The sequence below is a fragment of the Rattus norvegicus genome, chromosome 17 (assembly GCF_036323735.1).
Source record: "Rattus norvegicus strain BN/NHsdMcwi chromosome 17, GRCr8, whole genome shotgun sequence".
Classification (NCBI taxonomy): domain Eukaryota; kingdom Metazoa; phylum Chordata; class Mammalia; order Rodentia; family Muridae; genus Rattus; species Rattus norvegicus.
Genome location: NC_086035.1, coordinates 63707960 through 63724773, shown reverse-complemented (window position 1 = coordinate 63724773; position 16814 = coordinate 63707960).

Below are 16814 nucleotides of genomic sequence, written 5' to 3'. Positions count from 1 at the left end.
TAATGAACAATAGCTAATATAGTACTTCTATTTTAATACCTTTTATATGATAAATACTTTTATACGGTAACCATTAGCTATTCTTTGTTTTTTTGCTTTTCTTACTGAATCAAATATGTCCTACAAGGGCCAAATTATCATGACACCTCTACAAATGAGCTATACTATTGGATTCTCTGGGAGCTATCTTTTTAAAGTTTCATTAACAGATATCTATGACACCCAAGGTCATGGAAAATTCTAATGAAGCAAAGTTTTGATCTTTGAAAGTAGACAGACATTATCAGTGACAAAAATCCTTGTATCACGTCAAAATTATATAAATTGTTTCTTGTCATTGAGATTGGAGAAAAAATGGAACGAAAAAAATATTCAAAGCTACTTCTAGTGGATCAATGTTTGAGACAGCCTGCTGCTCTTGCTGAGGACTGGTGTTCGATTCCTAGCACCCACATCAGACAGCGCACAGCTTCCAGTAATTCCAGCTCCAGGGGATCCAACAGCCAAACCAGGTTTCAGTGGGCATGCTCATGCACACAAGCACAACATTTGAAATTTAATAAAATGGTTTCTAAAAGCAAATAAATAAAAAATAGCCCACATTCACAGATTAAAAAAGAGTATGTCTATATCTAGAAGTAGAGCTATAGAAACAATGTAGTTTCCTCTTAAAAGTTCAGCTCACGATTTTGCGTCAGTTTAAACCTTGTCCTAAAATGAAAATGTGAAGTCTTATAAATATGTAAAGAAGCCTAATATAAAAGAAACATTCAATAAACATTTACATAAGAACCAAGTGTAATTTAATGTGATTCATTACCATACAGCAATATAGCAATGAAGATCTTGCTAAACTGACATCGGATAGGCAGATAGATGCATAAACAAAATGAACATGCTAGAAATAATTCTCACAGATGTGCCCCATTGATTTTCAACAAGTATGTTCAGTTAACAGTTCCATTATATGGTAGGAAAGAAATATCTAAAAGTCTGTTTTATCAAATGGAACTATAATACTCATAGGAAATCTAGGTAGTAGGTAGATAGGTACATAGGTATGAAGGTAGGCAGGCAGGTAGGTAGGTAAATAGGTAGACAGACAGACAGACAACCACACATCTATAGGCCACAAAAAAGGAGGGAGGCCAACTGGGGCTACAACCTATATTACATGTAAAAATTAACTCAAATGTACAGGCCTAGATATAAGGGCTGAACGTACTAAGGAAGAAACCAGGATAGATGTTCATGAATGTTGACCAGGCAATGTGTCTTAGATATCAAACAACATAACTGTCGTGCAATACACACACACACACACACACACATTAAACAGGAGAAAATACTCCTGAGTCACCTATAACCACAGGCAATGATAGCTGCTCTATATGGATAATGTATGTGTATATACTACAAACTCACAATCTAATCATAAAATAGACGACAGAAGTTGGAACATGGGCAGATGATATGAGAAGACATTTCTCCAATGCCTATGAATGGGTGGCCAATCACACATGAGAAGATATTCAGTATCGTTGATTATTTTGCCAATTATAACCACAAGAAACCATTTGACACACAGGAGGATAGCTACAGACTGAAAGACAAACGAAAAACAAATATTGGTGAGAATGAGGGGACACAAGAACCCTCTAGCTGTACTTATTTAAGTGTCAGGTAGTTGAGGCTTTGCACACAGAATTCAGCACTTATTCAGAACATTACAGGGCATGATCTAGGAGCCAGCATTTGCTCTCTGTGATGGGTACTTTTGAAGTAAGAAGTCCAAGTCTTGGAGGATATGTCTGAAATTGAAAGAATGACAATTAATTTAGGCATTAAAATGTCACAGGTTACTTTTATGCCTGTGGAAACTGCCAGTTGAATGGGGGGAGCAAAAGCTCATTGCATCTTTACTGACATCAGTACTGGCTTGGTTCAGTTTGCCATTGTTATTTTCCCTGCTCAGAAGACTGTAATCTATATCCTATCATGTAATCAAAGTAGACTTGCATATTTGTATTTGACACCGCATCTTAACATTGTGATAAATGTGGGACTGTGGTTTCCTTAGGTAGTTGGACCTTTGGGTAAGAAAAACCGTATACTTTCCAGGTCTCTCTGTACTGTGATCCAGACTCCCTGATTGCCTACCTATACCTCTTGTTCCATATAGAGAGTCATATTTTGATCCAATAACTGTTGTGCCCTCAAGGAAATTCACCAGCAAACTGTAGTTTGTACTGTCTATGAATGCTTCTCCTCAATCTATCTCTACCATCTCTATTATCCATCTCTTCATCATCTCCATCACTGCCACCCCCATCTCTTATCTTTTTTCTGTTCTCTGTCATTTCAATATCTGGTATTGTTCATCTATTGTTGTTTCTCTAGCAACTTCATTTCTCTCATCACCTTCATCTCTGCCACCATCCCCAACTCTCCAGTCATCACCCTCTTTCCAATCCTCTTCACCTCTCCCATCACCTCCACCTCTGCCATCATCTGTCATTATCTCTATCTTCCCAATCTCTTGTTATTTCTCTGTCACCTCTCTCTATCATCCCTATTTCATTTCTTTTTTATTATATGTTAGCTTTTAATCCATTACCATACTTTAGCAAAATAAAACAAAACATCATACTTCATTGCATATGTACATCTATAATTCCCAATAAAGAAAATAAGTTCTAAAATGGCAGCTAATGCACATGGTCCTTGGTTCAAGTCTGTGGATTGGATCACAGCAGTGTTACTGTGGTATAGGAAACTACAACCTGCTTTAGGATAGGATGTCTTATTTGTCCAGAATTGCCTCATAACAGACAGATGAGATGATAATTTCCCAGAGTTTCTCTGTCAAGTGTTTTGGTATTTTCTCTGTGTTTCAGTGGGAAGGTAAAGGGTAAATACAACATTGGGGTCTTCTGTATAGCACGCTAGCTGCTGAACACCACAGAGACCACCTTACTTAATGCTCATGATATCTCACACAATGAAATTTAGTTGATCCAAATGCTATAGAGGAAGTGTTGGGAAAGAACATGTCATGATCCGTAGAGCTAGGACGCATGCCCTGCCTCAGTGAGCCCCGAGCTTACACCCAGACCCCAACTCAACTCTACTCAGCATTGTAGTGCTTATATTGAAGCTACTGCTTCCTTGTCTACTCTGGTCATCATGAATCCTTCTGTTTATTGGAAAGGACCTAGGGTGGACATCAAATTGTCCTACTTTTCTTTGTATCTTTTCCGTCTCTGTTGGGGAGGCTAAGGGCACATTGTGTTGATTGGATGCTGTAGAATTGTATCATTGCAATGTGCAGGTAGAGAACTTCAAGCGGCTTACACATAAAATTTCAAACTTGTCCAGACATGTCTTGTAGCAGAAAGATTGGACATCGACAAATAGACTGTTTATTTACTCTGTACCAACAACGTTCTCCTGCAGTATCACACTATTCCCCAGTACCCACATGGACAGAGAGTAGGTTGTCAGAGCACTGGATGAGAGCTTCACACAATCAGTGCAACAACTAGGATCATGACAATGGCAAGTGTGTATTTACTTCTTGCTCCATATGCAAACCAGACTGTAAAGAGAAACCAATACCCAGAAAAGCTGAGTAGTTTTCCAAAGACTCAGAACCAAGAATAGGATTGAGCCCCAGCTCTCTCACCACAAAACTCAGGCACAGGAAAACTCCCAATCTGTCTGCTGGGGCCTGCAACCCAGCATCAGAACAGAGGCAGGAAGCACCCAGCAAACCTCTTTATTTTCGGAATACCTTCAAGGACCTAGGAAAGTCCCAGAGCATCCACCCTGTAGACTCAGTCAGAACAGCCCACAGACTCATCCAGAATACTCCACAGACTGAGTCAGAGTACCACATATGGATTAACTGATTTCATGGTCTGCATTTAATGTGCATGCTTTGTGTTGAAGAGTAGTCTCCCGACTTTAGGTGGGTTGAGCTGCACTGAGTGATGCTGTCTCAAATGAGCAAACTTCCTTTTTCTCTCCCTCTTTTCTTTCCAAGGTCTGAATCTGTTGAGTTTCTAAAAGACGGACATAGTTTGCCTGTCTCTTTCTCCCACACCCACTTCTTTTCTTCTTTTGGTCTCCTCCCCCACATCCCTTTCTCATTCCCTTCTTCCCCTGCCCTGCTTACACATTCAGAATACTTTAGATCCATTCTAAATCACTAAAACCATACATCAACACTTCCCAACTAAGTCTCTTAGGAAGCTCTGTGGTAACTTGTTCTAGAATCTCCTGCTAAAACTTGAAACTACAATTATACTGATAAAAAGGTGAAGTGTTTGTTGTTGTTGTTTTGTTTTGTTTTGTTTTGATTTGTTTTGTTGTTTTTTCTTTGTAAAGGAGAATGTCTTATTGATAGTTGTACAAAATAATCCCAAGAATGAGTTTGTAGAGGGCAGATATTTAAATATTCTAAATTTGCAAGGAAAATCCATTGACCTTTCCATGAATTTGTTTAATAATCGCTCTGGCATTTTCCTGCTTAATTGAATTGGAAAAGTAGTTCTAAGGTTTGTCGAGGCCATATTAACTAATTATTATATAAATCTGAAAGCCTTGTTTAAGCAATTTCTATTTTAACAAGGATGATTGTTAAAGTAAGAATCACTTCAGCCATGAAAACTCAACTCTGGGGGTAATGTGTCCATTCCTGTCTTTCTGCTCATCCTAGGGGTCTGCCAATGGGCGTGATGAACATTTCTGGCCTGTTTCCCTGGTAATGAGCACCCTGCTGTTGGAAGACAGACTTCGTTGCAGTTCAAGGACCCAAAAAAGCCCCACTCATTTCTCTAAGGATCCTCAGTGTTGAGGAGAGGTAAACAGTCAAGTGGGTTGTGTTTGCCTCTCATAGCCTGGCCTTCAGTACTTTCAATACTCAACAGAAATGCCTCTAGCTAACAGGCAATAGAAGTAAATAGACCATAAGTGTGCTGGGAAACCAGGATGTGATGTTCACAGTCAGCCGCTGCTCCATTTGCTCCTAAACCTAGACATTTAGAAGAGGATTGTTTGCCTCCAGGACAAAGTCACAGCAGGATGGCACAGCAGGTGTCTGGGCTAAATCTACTAAACTTGCAGGTTTGGAGTACAAGTCTGAGGCTCCAGAGCCTTGACTAAATCCATCTGTCTATTCCTTCTTCCAATGGTCTTGTCCAGGTTTTGACTTCTATGTGGTTTCTTTGGGCAAATGCATAGCCTCTGTCTATTTCTCCTCCACTGGGTGTCCCTCTGGAACATGTCTATATTAAGATTTCTGCCATAAGAAAGCATGATGGCAGGTCATCAGACACGAAGATGTCTCTGTAGTGATATATCCTCACAAAACTGTTCATAGGCTACTGACATCTTCAAAATCCATGAAGACTATTCACTTCCCTCTCTCCATCCCTTCCCTCCTTCCTCCTTCCTTTCCATAGTTCCCTCCCTTCTTCCTTTCCCTTTTCCTTCTTCCATGTCCTTCTCCTCCCTCTTCTGTTTCCCTCCTTCATCTGTTTAATTAAATTCCACAGCGGCAAACATTTCTTTTATCTATACAGGGACCTAGCTCTCTTGCTTTAGTTAATTTTCAGATTCATTTGACACTTCCATCAAATATTTATTAATAAACTAGTATTCCCTCAGCTATTATATATGCCCTACGATTTCAGAGCATCTTGGTTAAAATACTACCTAGTTTTTCTCCTGTTTCCACTCTCCTGGTATCAGAAAAGCTAAATAACAATGACAGCATGCACTTTACATGTCTAAATCCACTTACTCCTCACAAGAGCCCCTGTGTGCTCCAGTACTGTTCCTACATCTCTTCTGCCGATAAAGAAACTGAGTTGAAATCCAGACTCCAAACAACCTGAGTCTAATCCCTGGAAACCATGAGTTAGAAAAGCAGATTCCTGTCAGCCCTCCATATGTGTACCGTGCTGTACCGTGCACAGTCACACACAAATAAATAAATGCAATAAAAGTTTTTTAATGATGATTTAAAAGAGACCGTGCATAAAACGAGTTTATTACAGAGTCTGGAAAGTAAATGGCCACAAATACTGGCCATCATTATTGTCTGCGCTCCATTCAGAATGGCAGAACCATGTCAGTTTTCAATATTAAATAAATAGCCAGTACTATTTATTCATGTTAAATATCAACACAGTGAACACCAGCCATATACCACACAGGCAGGCACAACCTAAAAGCATTCTGCGGTCTTAGAGTCTCACAGTGATCTAGATTTCAAAGCAAGAGATAAGCCGTGATGTCAGTCATGATTCGAGAAAGTCAGTCTCTCTGAAGAAAAGACGTAGAGATGAAAGAGTGACAGTGAGGGCCTTGTCTGGAGTCGGTGTGGACTGAATATGGAGAACAGATACCTCATCCGGCCTCCATGAAGGAGGAAGGAGGTCTAATGGTGGGAAAAAAGCATGCAAATATGACAGGAGAAGAGAGGAGACATCTACACGCCAATCTGAAGATCAGAAGCATGGGTTTTCTGAGGTTTCCTTATTGGATGTTTTGTTTCCACCACTGTTCAAGTGACATAGTTTCTACTGGGTGCCTTCTTAAATCACCAGGACTTGATGAGCTGTCTGCTTTTGTAGGTCACCTATTAGCTATCCTATTTTTTTTAGCCAGGATGAGGTGAATTTTCAATAAATACTGGACTTATCTTTGTGACCATAAACGTGTGAATGACTATATTCTCACCAAGTCCATGTACCTAAAATACATGAGAGTGAGGAGCTGTGGAGACGGCTCAGTGGGTCAAGCACTTGGGTCAAGAACGTGACAGCCTGAGTTCCTATCCCTGGAATCTACATAAAAGGTAGGGTTTGGTGAAACACACTAGTGATCTCAGCAATGAGAGGATAGAGGCTGGTAGAGAAAAGAAGGAAAAAGAGAGAGGTCAAGAGGGCAAGGAAAGACTTGACCTTCAGGTTCCAGCAAAGCAACTAAAAATTCATTACAGAATTGTTTTATCGACCAAGGGAAGTAATTCTGTACTGGTAGGAGATTGGACACGATTAACAATAGATCCCTCAGCCTCCAATTTAACTTCAGGACATTTGCATTAAGACAAATGGGCAATAAATGATTCGGAGTTTAAAATACAGATCTATTCTGCACGAATGGAAATTGTTAAATGAGAGGGAAAGAAAACACTTGGATGCAACTCTTGTTCCACTTAATTCAGGTCCAAGAAAAACTCATTTCTGAGTTACTTCATCTTTATTCAGTGAACCTCGGAATTTTAGTTGTTTTGGAGAAAAAGTCAGTGATCCTGGTTGGTCTTGAACCTGATGTGTCACCATGGTAGACCCCGAACTTCTGATCCTCCTGCCTCTACCTCCTGGGGGTGGCTGGAGTTACCAGCACCGGTTTTCCTGAATGTTGAGGATTGATCCCAGGGCTCCATGAACACTAGGCAAGAACTCTTTCAACCATAGCCATATGAGCTTTTACTCGTCTTATGAATACCATTGTTCTCCTAACAGTTTTATAAGGAAAATGAAAATTTTAAGAAAATGTTTCAAAATAAGTTAGATTTTGCTCATTAACTATAATTGCTGATTTTCTTAAGTCCTCATACGCTACTGAAAAGTTCATTTCAACTCAGTGGATTCAAAATACGGTTTCTGTGGCTGCCAATAGCTGCTTATCATCCTAAAGCTTGAAGGGATACCCGTCGGTACTTTGGAGGTTATCAGAATAGCCTGGAAAGGAAATAACTTTTCGAGTATACTTTTTGAGCTGTATCTTCATAATGTCCATTACATTTGAGGAGAATTTCAATATCTTTTTATTGGATTGATACATTGCTCGCAGAAATGTCAAAGGATAAGAAGTTTTGAAGAGCCAAATGCAAACAGTCTGTATGGAGTTCCCATGGGGGTCATCAACATACTTGGGTAGAGGAGGTTCTCATTTATTCTTTTTCCTGGCTGGAAGTGATAAGCAGCAAAATTCACCAAGATCTCAGTAGATGAAAGGACCGCAGCTCCCTTGTCTCAGGAACAGCAGCTGTAAGAGAGCTGGACTTACTCATGCTAACCACACACACCAGTGGGACTATAATACTTCACTTTTGTTGAAGCTTAATATCTATGCACCCTTTATGTTGATATACATCTTCTGGATAACTCAATCACTACAGCTTTTAGTGCTGCCGTAGCCTGCCACAGTTTTCTTCATTCACAGTATAACACTTCAGATGTGGGATGTAACCCCAGCAAACCTTCAATTCACAACGTGACACTAGGAACTAGAGGTCCATAAATTTCCTAGGACCTTTTATTCTCAGTCATTGAAACTTGGTACTCCTTGACTAACATCAAGCCATCACCCTGCCCCACCCCTGGTAAGCAGGATTTCACTCCCTCTTACCCAGGGCTTTGCTCACAGCCTCCTTTATCTGCTGGCACTTCTAGACTGCTTCCTGTCCTTGGCTAATCCATCTATCTTGGTAAAGGTGACTCTTTGGGAATTAAACATACACCACACCTATTTCCACCCTATACTATTTTTTAGACACCCTGACAACTTCAAACACCAAGTCTGCAGATTCACATTTAAAGGTCTTTGTGATACCTCCACCTCTACACAGAAAGCTCTGAGGCCACACTTCGTGGAAAGTTCAAATTACCAAGATGAAGTTAATCTTCCCTAATCCAGACCTTCCTCAAACCCCCCATAGCTCAGAGATTGGTATAACCAGCAACATGTTATACCTACCAGAAAGAAGCCCAAGAGCTAATTCTGACTCCCGTTCCTCTTCACTAGTCCACGAAACATAGCACTGTGTCTGACCATTCACTTCAGAGCTAACTCCATGGTTTTTGTTTGTTTGTTTTCTTGGCCTTTGTGCCCTCATCCTAGACCAAATTACCATCTTCTTTTAACCTAGAAGACTGCCCAAACTTTCCAATTGATCTTTTCTCTGATACTGACCTCTCTCTGATCCATTCCTCACTGAAAACTTTTTAACATGTAAATGTGCTTATATCACTCACTAGCTTAAAATCTTGTCATGGATGCAGAGTGGTGGAGCATACCAATAGACCCAGCACCCTGGAGGCAGAGGTAGGCAAATGTCCAAGTCTGAAGCCAGATTGATCTAAAGAGCAAATTAATGGGCAACCAAGGCTACACAGAAAATCCCTGTCTTGAAACACAAAATAAACATCTTGTCATAGATCTCATAATGAAGAACAAAGCACTCCAAGGAACCTTTAAATGCCATGTGATCTGGTCCAGGCCTGCTGTGATCTAGACAGGATTTAGAATCCTCTAGAAAACAAACCTGTGGGCAAATATATGAGAGTTTCTTTACTGGATCAGTTGAGGCCAAAAGACTTTCCCTGAATGTAGATGGCTCTATTCTGTGAGCTGGAGTCCTTGGAGTGAGAGAGCAAGTTAAATACCAACATCTACTGCTCTTGGCTTCCTGACTGATTTTCTGTGTTATCCAGATAAGTATTCCCTGTGAACACAGGATGTACCATTGGCTCAAAGCTACCTAGAGAATCACTTACTTTCCCATTAATGGTTCCAGCCCTGATATGCATCATTAGGAGGGGGTCTCATTTTTACCATTCTGGCAGGCATAAAGATATCCCTAAGAAATGTGTGTATTTATTCCTTCTGCTGTTAGACAATTTAAACAATAGAGTTAGAATTTCCTTAGGCATCTCATGCTAGAAGGAGGAAAGGCTGAAATCCTGGAACCAGCCTGAGGGTGATCCTGTGTCCTGGAAAAAGATTTCACATTCTGATAACTTGTCAGACCACCTCTCAAGGGAAACTTCAACAGAGACAATGCTGGGTCATGGATATATGGACCACACCTTGACCAGGGCTTGCTTCCCTAAATATGTCTCTTGCCTTCTATTTAAACCTAAACTTCATCTGAGAACCATGAATATGGATTTGGGAGGATGACTATCTCTTTGTCCTTCTTCCCAAAATGGCCACATTGACTAAATTTCTTCTTTCTACCTTTAACTGTTATTCTATTGGGAATGAGTGACTGAGCCTAGTTTCTTCAGGATACCAGACCCTAGACTCTAGTCCTAATAACTCTAGTAGCACTATCCACTCCTTAAATACCTTTTGCCTCTAGAATTGTCCAGGCTCTTTAGTAGGCTAGGCAAAGGGGACGGTGAGGAGGCTAGAGAGAGATGTACCCAAGCAGGGACATAACTGGAGTCTCCTCACAGCCTCCTGTAAGCTCTGGTCCCATGAAAGACACATTGGTACCCTCCATCATGAGGAGTACACATAACAATTTGAGCCACAGGACTAGATGTCTACCTGTGCTTGTGTGGCACTCCAAAACAGAAGCCACATGTAATATTAGTGCTAAAATAACCCAATGCTCCCCCAAATGCATACAAACTAGCATCCACATCCTTGTCTTGTTAGAGTAGTAATAAACGTGTATTAAGGGGGGAGGTGGGAATCCTCATCAAGAGAAGAAAATCTCTTGCCACATTCTAATTGGACCATCAATCACCTGGCCAACAGTTCAACCTTAAGAATGTGACTTCACATTAAGCCATGTTAGAGATAGGCGAATGATTTTCCTTTAATTAGAGACTGTTTGTTCATTCCCAGAGTGTCACTCCTAACACAATGACCACAGTGACCATAGCTATGCAGCTTGGAAGTCTGCTCACCTTTCTAATTTTTCAGAAAAGCAAATTTTCTCTTTTTCTTCCTTCTCTTTTTTTTTCTAAGCATGCTTTCCTTAACCCTGTGTTGTTCCCCAATGTTTTGAACTTAATTACTCTTGGTCTCTAAAGTTCCCTTCCCTGACATGCAGCTGCTTGTATACCATGTGTCTGGCCTTCATGCCAGCATACATCCAAGGAAAATTTTCCTTCTGTCTTCTATTCTCCATCTGTGGAAAGCTGCTGAGATTTACAGGTTGACTGCCCTGGGAGTTTTCCTTTAAAACGCTAATGAAACTGTCTTCAAACTCTCATTTGAGCTAATTCTTAGGAGTAGTTATACTGCTAAGGAGCCTAAGAAGCCCAAGAGGAGATCTGGATTTTAACTTGTTTTAACTGACAACCACAAAGGAACTTTCCAAAAGTCTGGTAACTATCACTCTGTGTGTGTGTGTGTGTGTGTGTGTGAGAGAGAGAGAGAGAGAGAGAGAGAGAGAGAGAGAGAGAGAGAGAGGGAAAGAATGTGTGTGTAAGTGTTTATGCGTGTGTTTGTGTGTGCATGTGTATATTTATATTTATATGCATATATATTCTCTCTCCCTTCCTCCCTCCCTCCTTCCTCCCCCTCCCCCACACCCCATCCCCAGTGTATGCCAGTATGTGCAATCAGAGAGCAACTTCTGATGTCATTATTCAGGCAACAGCCACCTTTTCTCTGAGACAGAATCTTTCATTGGCCTGGAATTTGATTAGGCTAAGCTGGTTAGCCAGTAAGCTCAAGGTTGTCTCCTGCTCAAGATGTTTGACCAAGTTGATAGAAATCTTTGGGAAGGATGTGTCCTTGGGGATGGGCTTTGAGGTTCCAAAAGACTCATAAAATTCCTAGTGTCTCTCTCTGTCTTACAGCTATGGATCACATGTGCTATTCCTTTGCCCCACAATCATAGTCTCTAACCCTCTGAAACCATAAGCCAAATCAAATGCTTTTTTGTTGCTTGGTCATGGTGTTTTATCACACCAATAAAAAAGTAGTGAGAATGTGGGCTTTCAAGTAAATGGCACCATGACCCCCTTTTTTGCTTGTATCCTGGGCATTGAACTAAGGTCTTTGTGCTTGTATTACAAAGGGTTTACTGAGCTGACCCACTAGCCCCTGGACATTCTCTTTCAAATATACAAAATGTAAAAGGTAATCTAGAACTGATTTAGGGTGCCTTAGAGGATATGTGGGTTCCACACAAACACTGCATGTGCCTTTTTACTTGAGCCTCTGTTAGTCTCTCATGGATACCAAGGACAATTATCATAGCTTTATCTTTATCAGTCGAGCTATTGTGCAACTCAGTCTCCTAGAAGAAGCTCTACCAGAGGCCAAGTGCTTCTATTCTTCAGGGACTTCAGCTTTTCCCAGTACATCAACATCTATCCTTGGGGACTGCCACTGAGTTCCCTTGGGATGGTACAAGGCACTCATCTGGATCTTCTAGGAGAGACAATACAACAAATGTGATTTGTAGAAATATACCCTAGGACATGTTAATAAAGGTAAACTCAGTCATACTGAGCCTGCATCTCACCATAGATTAGCCTGCCTGATCTGAATTTCTTAAACCCAATATGGGCAAAGTCTGTGTATCAGTTCCTTCATACCTTAGTACCTCATAATGGTTACCTAGTACCACCTAGTAGGGCTAAATTTATTTCTTTTAATTAAATTGAAAATAAAACCAAAAGGACCAAGGTTATGAGTCATGTCTTAAACATGTAACTGAAAACAACTTAGTTTTGAAAAATCAGCATTTTAATTTTGGACCAGGGAAATATAGGAAGGTTTGGGCTCTTGTCACCAAGCCTGGTAACCTAAATTTGGTCCCTGGTTGGAAGGAGGGAATGGTTTCATACAAATTGTCCTTTACCCCCACATGTGTTTAAAATGTTTTATTTATTGGTACAGATATTGTCTATGCAAATACTCCATTAGTATTTACAGGGGTTTTTTTTTTTTTCATTGAAGTTGTCTTAGACTTTTTATCATGGACAAAAGTCAGTGGGAAGGTGTTCTAATTCATCTCAATCCACTGACAGTGTTTTGTTTTGTTTTGTTTGTTTATTTTGTTTTTATCAGAATGAGGCAAATGATAATTGACTGAAATGAACTCCCCCAAGGCCTGTGTCATAGATTTTAGTGCAGTTTAAGGACAATCATGGTGCTCCATAAAGATGCTCTTATTTTACAGCTGAGAAAACTGAGACCCACAGAGACAAATGTGCAAAGTCACGGGACTCATCCTTAATAAACATTAGCTGGGACTACACTTTCAGTGTAATTGAGGAAGGTCCCCAAATAACAGTGCTGAGAAGTGGGGTGGCCTAAAAGAAAGCACTGGAATCACAGGGGCCTCGCCAGCATGCAGTTTTCTCAGGGACAAGATTGTTTATGTTAGTCTAGGGACTAGATGACATTTCTAGTGCCTGGATCGGGTACAGATAGTGTTGGGATCATTTTGGAATTCAGCTTTCTAGGCCTAATGTCTTTCTTTTCTCACCATGTTAAACCTTTGCTATCAGAACTCTCTTAGCTAAGCCAACAACTTGGTTTTAAGAAAATAGTATTTTATATTTGGACAAGGGACCCTGCTCTGAAGGTATGGGTTTTTGTCACCAAGCTTGACAACCTGAGTTTGGTCCCTGGTTGGAAGGAGATAATTGACTCATACAAATCGTCCTCTTACAATTTGTCACACATACACATGCCTGTACTATCATATCTGTCCTCCAGAACCATGAACTAAATAAAGCTCTTTTCTTTATTACCCAACCTTGGGCATTTAATTATAGTATTTCAAAATGGACTAAGTCAGTTGACAACTATTATATGCTAACAGTGATGAGGTTGGGGAGATGAAGTGTGATTAAATTGTATACTTACAGCACACAGGGTTTGTGGAAGCTGTACCCCCATGTTTCCTTAAGCTTAGGGCAAAGCTTTCTTTCCCAAGCAGGAGACCTTTTGGAATGACCTCTGCCCTCTTTGAGAATGGAAGTGGAATGTTATGTAGTAGTGCTTGGTGACATAAGCAAGTACCCATCGACTCTAGACCCTAAGAGTCACTTACACAGTAATATTTGAACAACCTCTTATGAAAGTTTGATAGACCAATCATTGCCAAAGTCATACAAATAACATTCAATCCAACAGTATTACCCAACCCCCACATGACTTTGAATGCATTCCCCTTCATTTCCAGTCAGTGCTGAATTATCTATGCCTGAGAGCATGAAAATTCAGTGCATAAATCAAAAACAAGTTAGGCTCTCTCCTTTTTTTTTTACCTTCATGCTGTTGCAGAAATATCAATTTGCCACATCATTTAGCAGCAAAGGAGAAAGCTCCAGATGGATCAGAGAGGTCTGAGCAATGAGCTTGATGACTTGGGAATAATACTTGGAATTTCTGACCGAATTGAATTTTTTTACATCTTCAAAAAAAATTCTATATTAACATGTGGAGTGAGTCCACGGTAAGAGCACATATCACTGGCCTCTTACAGCCTTGGTTTTAATTGCATTTAGTTTTTTAAATTTATTTGTTTACATTCCAAACGCTGCCCCCCTTCCAGTCCTATCTCACAGTCCTTCCCCTATCCTCTCTTCCCCTTCTCCTCTGAGAGGGTGCCCTCCCACACACCCACCCCCGCTCCTCCCACCCCACATTCTGGTGCATCAAGTCTCTGCAGGATCAGGTGCATCCTCTCCTACTGGGGCCAGACAAAGCAGGCCTGATGGGGAACTGATCCCACAGTCAGGCTACAGTTTTAGGGACAGCCCCAATCCAGTTGTTGGGGTACTCACGTGGAGATTGAGTGGTACATCTGCTACATATGTGCCAGGGACCTCGGTCCAGCCCGTGTTTGTTTATTTATTGACTTCTAATACTTTCCCTTGGGCTACACTAACACCACCAAAATTCCTTTCCTTTTTATTTATTTTTAAAACTTACCAATGTCTCCCTACACCAGTATAAAATCCAGTTTTCTATTATCTATTTTTTTAATTGACAGCTAGACACCACCTAGAGTCACCTGGAAAGTCTTCAGTTGAAGAATTCCTTCTATCAGGTTAGCCTATGGTGGGTGATATCTATAAGGCATTTTCTTGATTGCTAATTGACAGAGGAAGCCCAGCCCACTGTGGATGACACTATCACCCAGCAAGTGGTTCTAGTCCATGTAAGAAAGCCATTTGAGAAAGACAGAGAGAGGGAGCCAGCAGCATTCCTCCACGGTCCCTACTTCCAGGTTTCTGCATGAGTTCCTGCCCTCACTTCCCTCAATACTGGACCATGAGCTGGAAGGAAAGGCAAGTAGACCCTTTCCTTCTCAAGTTGCTTTTGGTCAAAGTGTTTTATCACAGCAACAGAAAGGGAACCAGAACCCTTGGCAAGTGTGAACCTAAGGTTCTTAACCACGCAGAGGAAAATTCCTATGCACATGTTAGTAGAAGGTGCAGCTTCTGGGACTATCTGCTCCAGAGGAAGTCTCTGGCTATAGGCTATACAGGGTTGGAAAGAGGACTCAGCTTTCAGAATGTCTGCTCCTCTTGAAGCCAGCACAGGGGATCAAATGCCCTCTTCTGGCCTCTACAGGCAACTGCATTTCTGTATACAAAACCCCACCACACACACACACACAAACAAATTGGAAAAGGGAAAAAAGTTCCTTAATTACTGAGATGTTTGTTAGTAAGCTAAAAGAATTGTAAGTCTAATCACCTAAACATATATGTATGTATGTATGCAATATATACACACATCTGATGTGTGTATATATATATGAATATATATATATATCACAACAGTGTTTATAAAAGGCAAATCTTGTTTAAAAAAAAGAGGCCATCTTCAAAGTTTATAATTCTCAACAAGAAGGAGCCATTCTTGAAGCTGGCATGAGAGCTAAGTCAGTATATTGGTCTTGCAAGCATAAGGCCCTGACTTTGAATCTAAAACACGTAAAAATGCTAGGTCTTAACCCCAAACTTGAGAGTTGGAGACAACAGATCACAGGAACTCCTTATCAAGCCAGCATAGCTTACAAGGAAAATCCCTGGCCAGTGAGAGATCCTTTTAATAAAAACAAGGTGGACAGTGTCTGAGGCACCACAGTGATGGTTTACCTCTGGCATCCACTCACATGCAAATACATATTGTGCAGGAGCAAATGTATACATGCATGTATGCATGAGTGTGTGTGCACACTTACACACACACACACACATACACACACACATACACACACACACACACACACACACACACACACACACACACCTTTTTTGTTTATCTCAAAGGACAGAAGTCTTCTGTTTTCCTGAGTGCAAAGAAATGCAAGGTGTGTCTTATGGCAGCCCAACCCAGTCTGAGATGAAATGATCCAGGTGTCAGGATGCAATTTGGAAAGAGAGGGAAGAGATCTGAGCCTCCTCTCCTTTTCTTCATTTTGTTCACTGAAAGAGGAAGCAGAGGGGACTTTCAAGACTGTCCTTTGCTATTGAAAGTGAGATGATTTCCTTGACCCTTCAAAAGTGTTTTGTATTATTAATTTTTCACTAATGTCATTTCGAAAAGGCTATGTTAAGTCCCTGCCAGAGCCTTGCTCGCAGCAGTGACAGTGGGGAGCACTCTAACAAGCATGACCCCAGTCTCTTACACTGATTGGACTCATTCATTACCCAGTACCGTAGCCAATTCCCAGCTCTGATCCACAAGAGAGTTTTCTGCAGCTGTTAGCTAAATTTGCCCTTGCGATGATTTCCGTCATTTCTGGAGGTCTGCCCACAGTGGTTTAAGTATGCACAGACGGCAAGAAGCAGGTGTGGGTTGTCACTCACCAAAGGAGACCAGAAGAGGCCCCTCGTCAGCTCCCAGGAAAGACCCTTACTAGGAAGGCTCTGCATGGCGCTTTGAACTGGAATACACCCCCCACCCCCCAACCCCCACCCCCGGGTCACAGGAGCAGGCCTAAGAGCTAATTGTAGGCATGCTTCTTCCGAATTTGTAAGCATGCTACTTTACATTTTGTCCACGCTGAGCTATGTTGGTGGCCC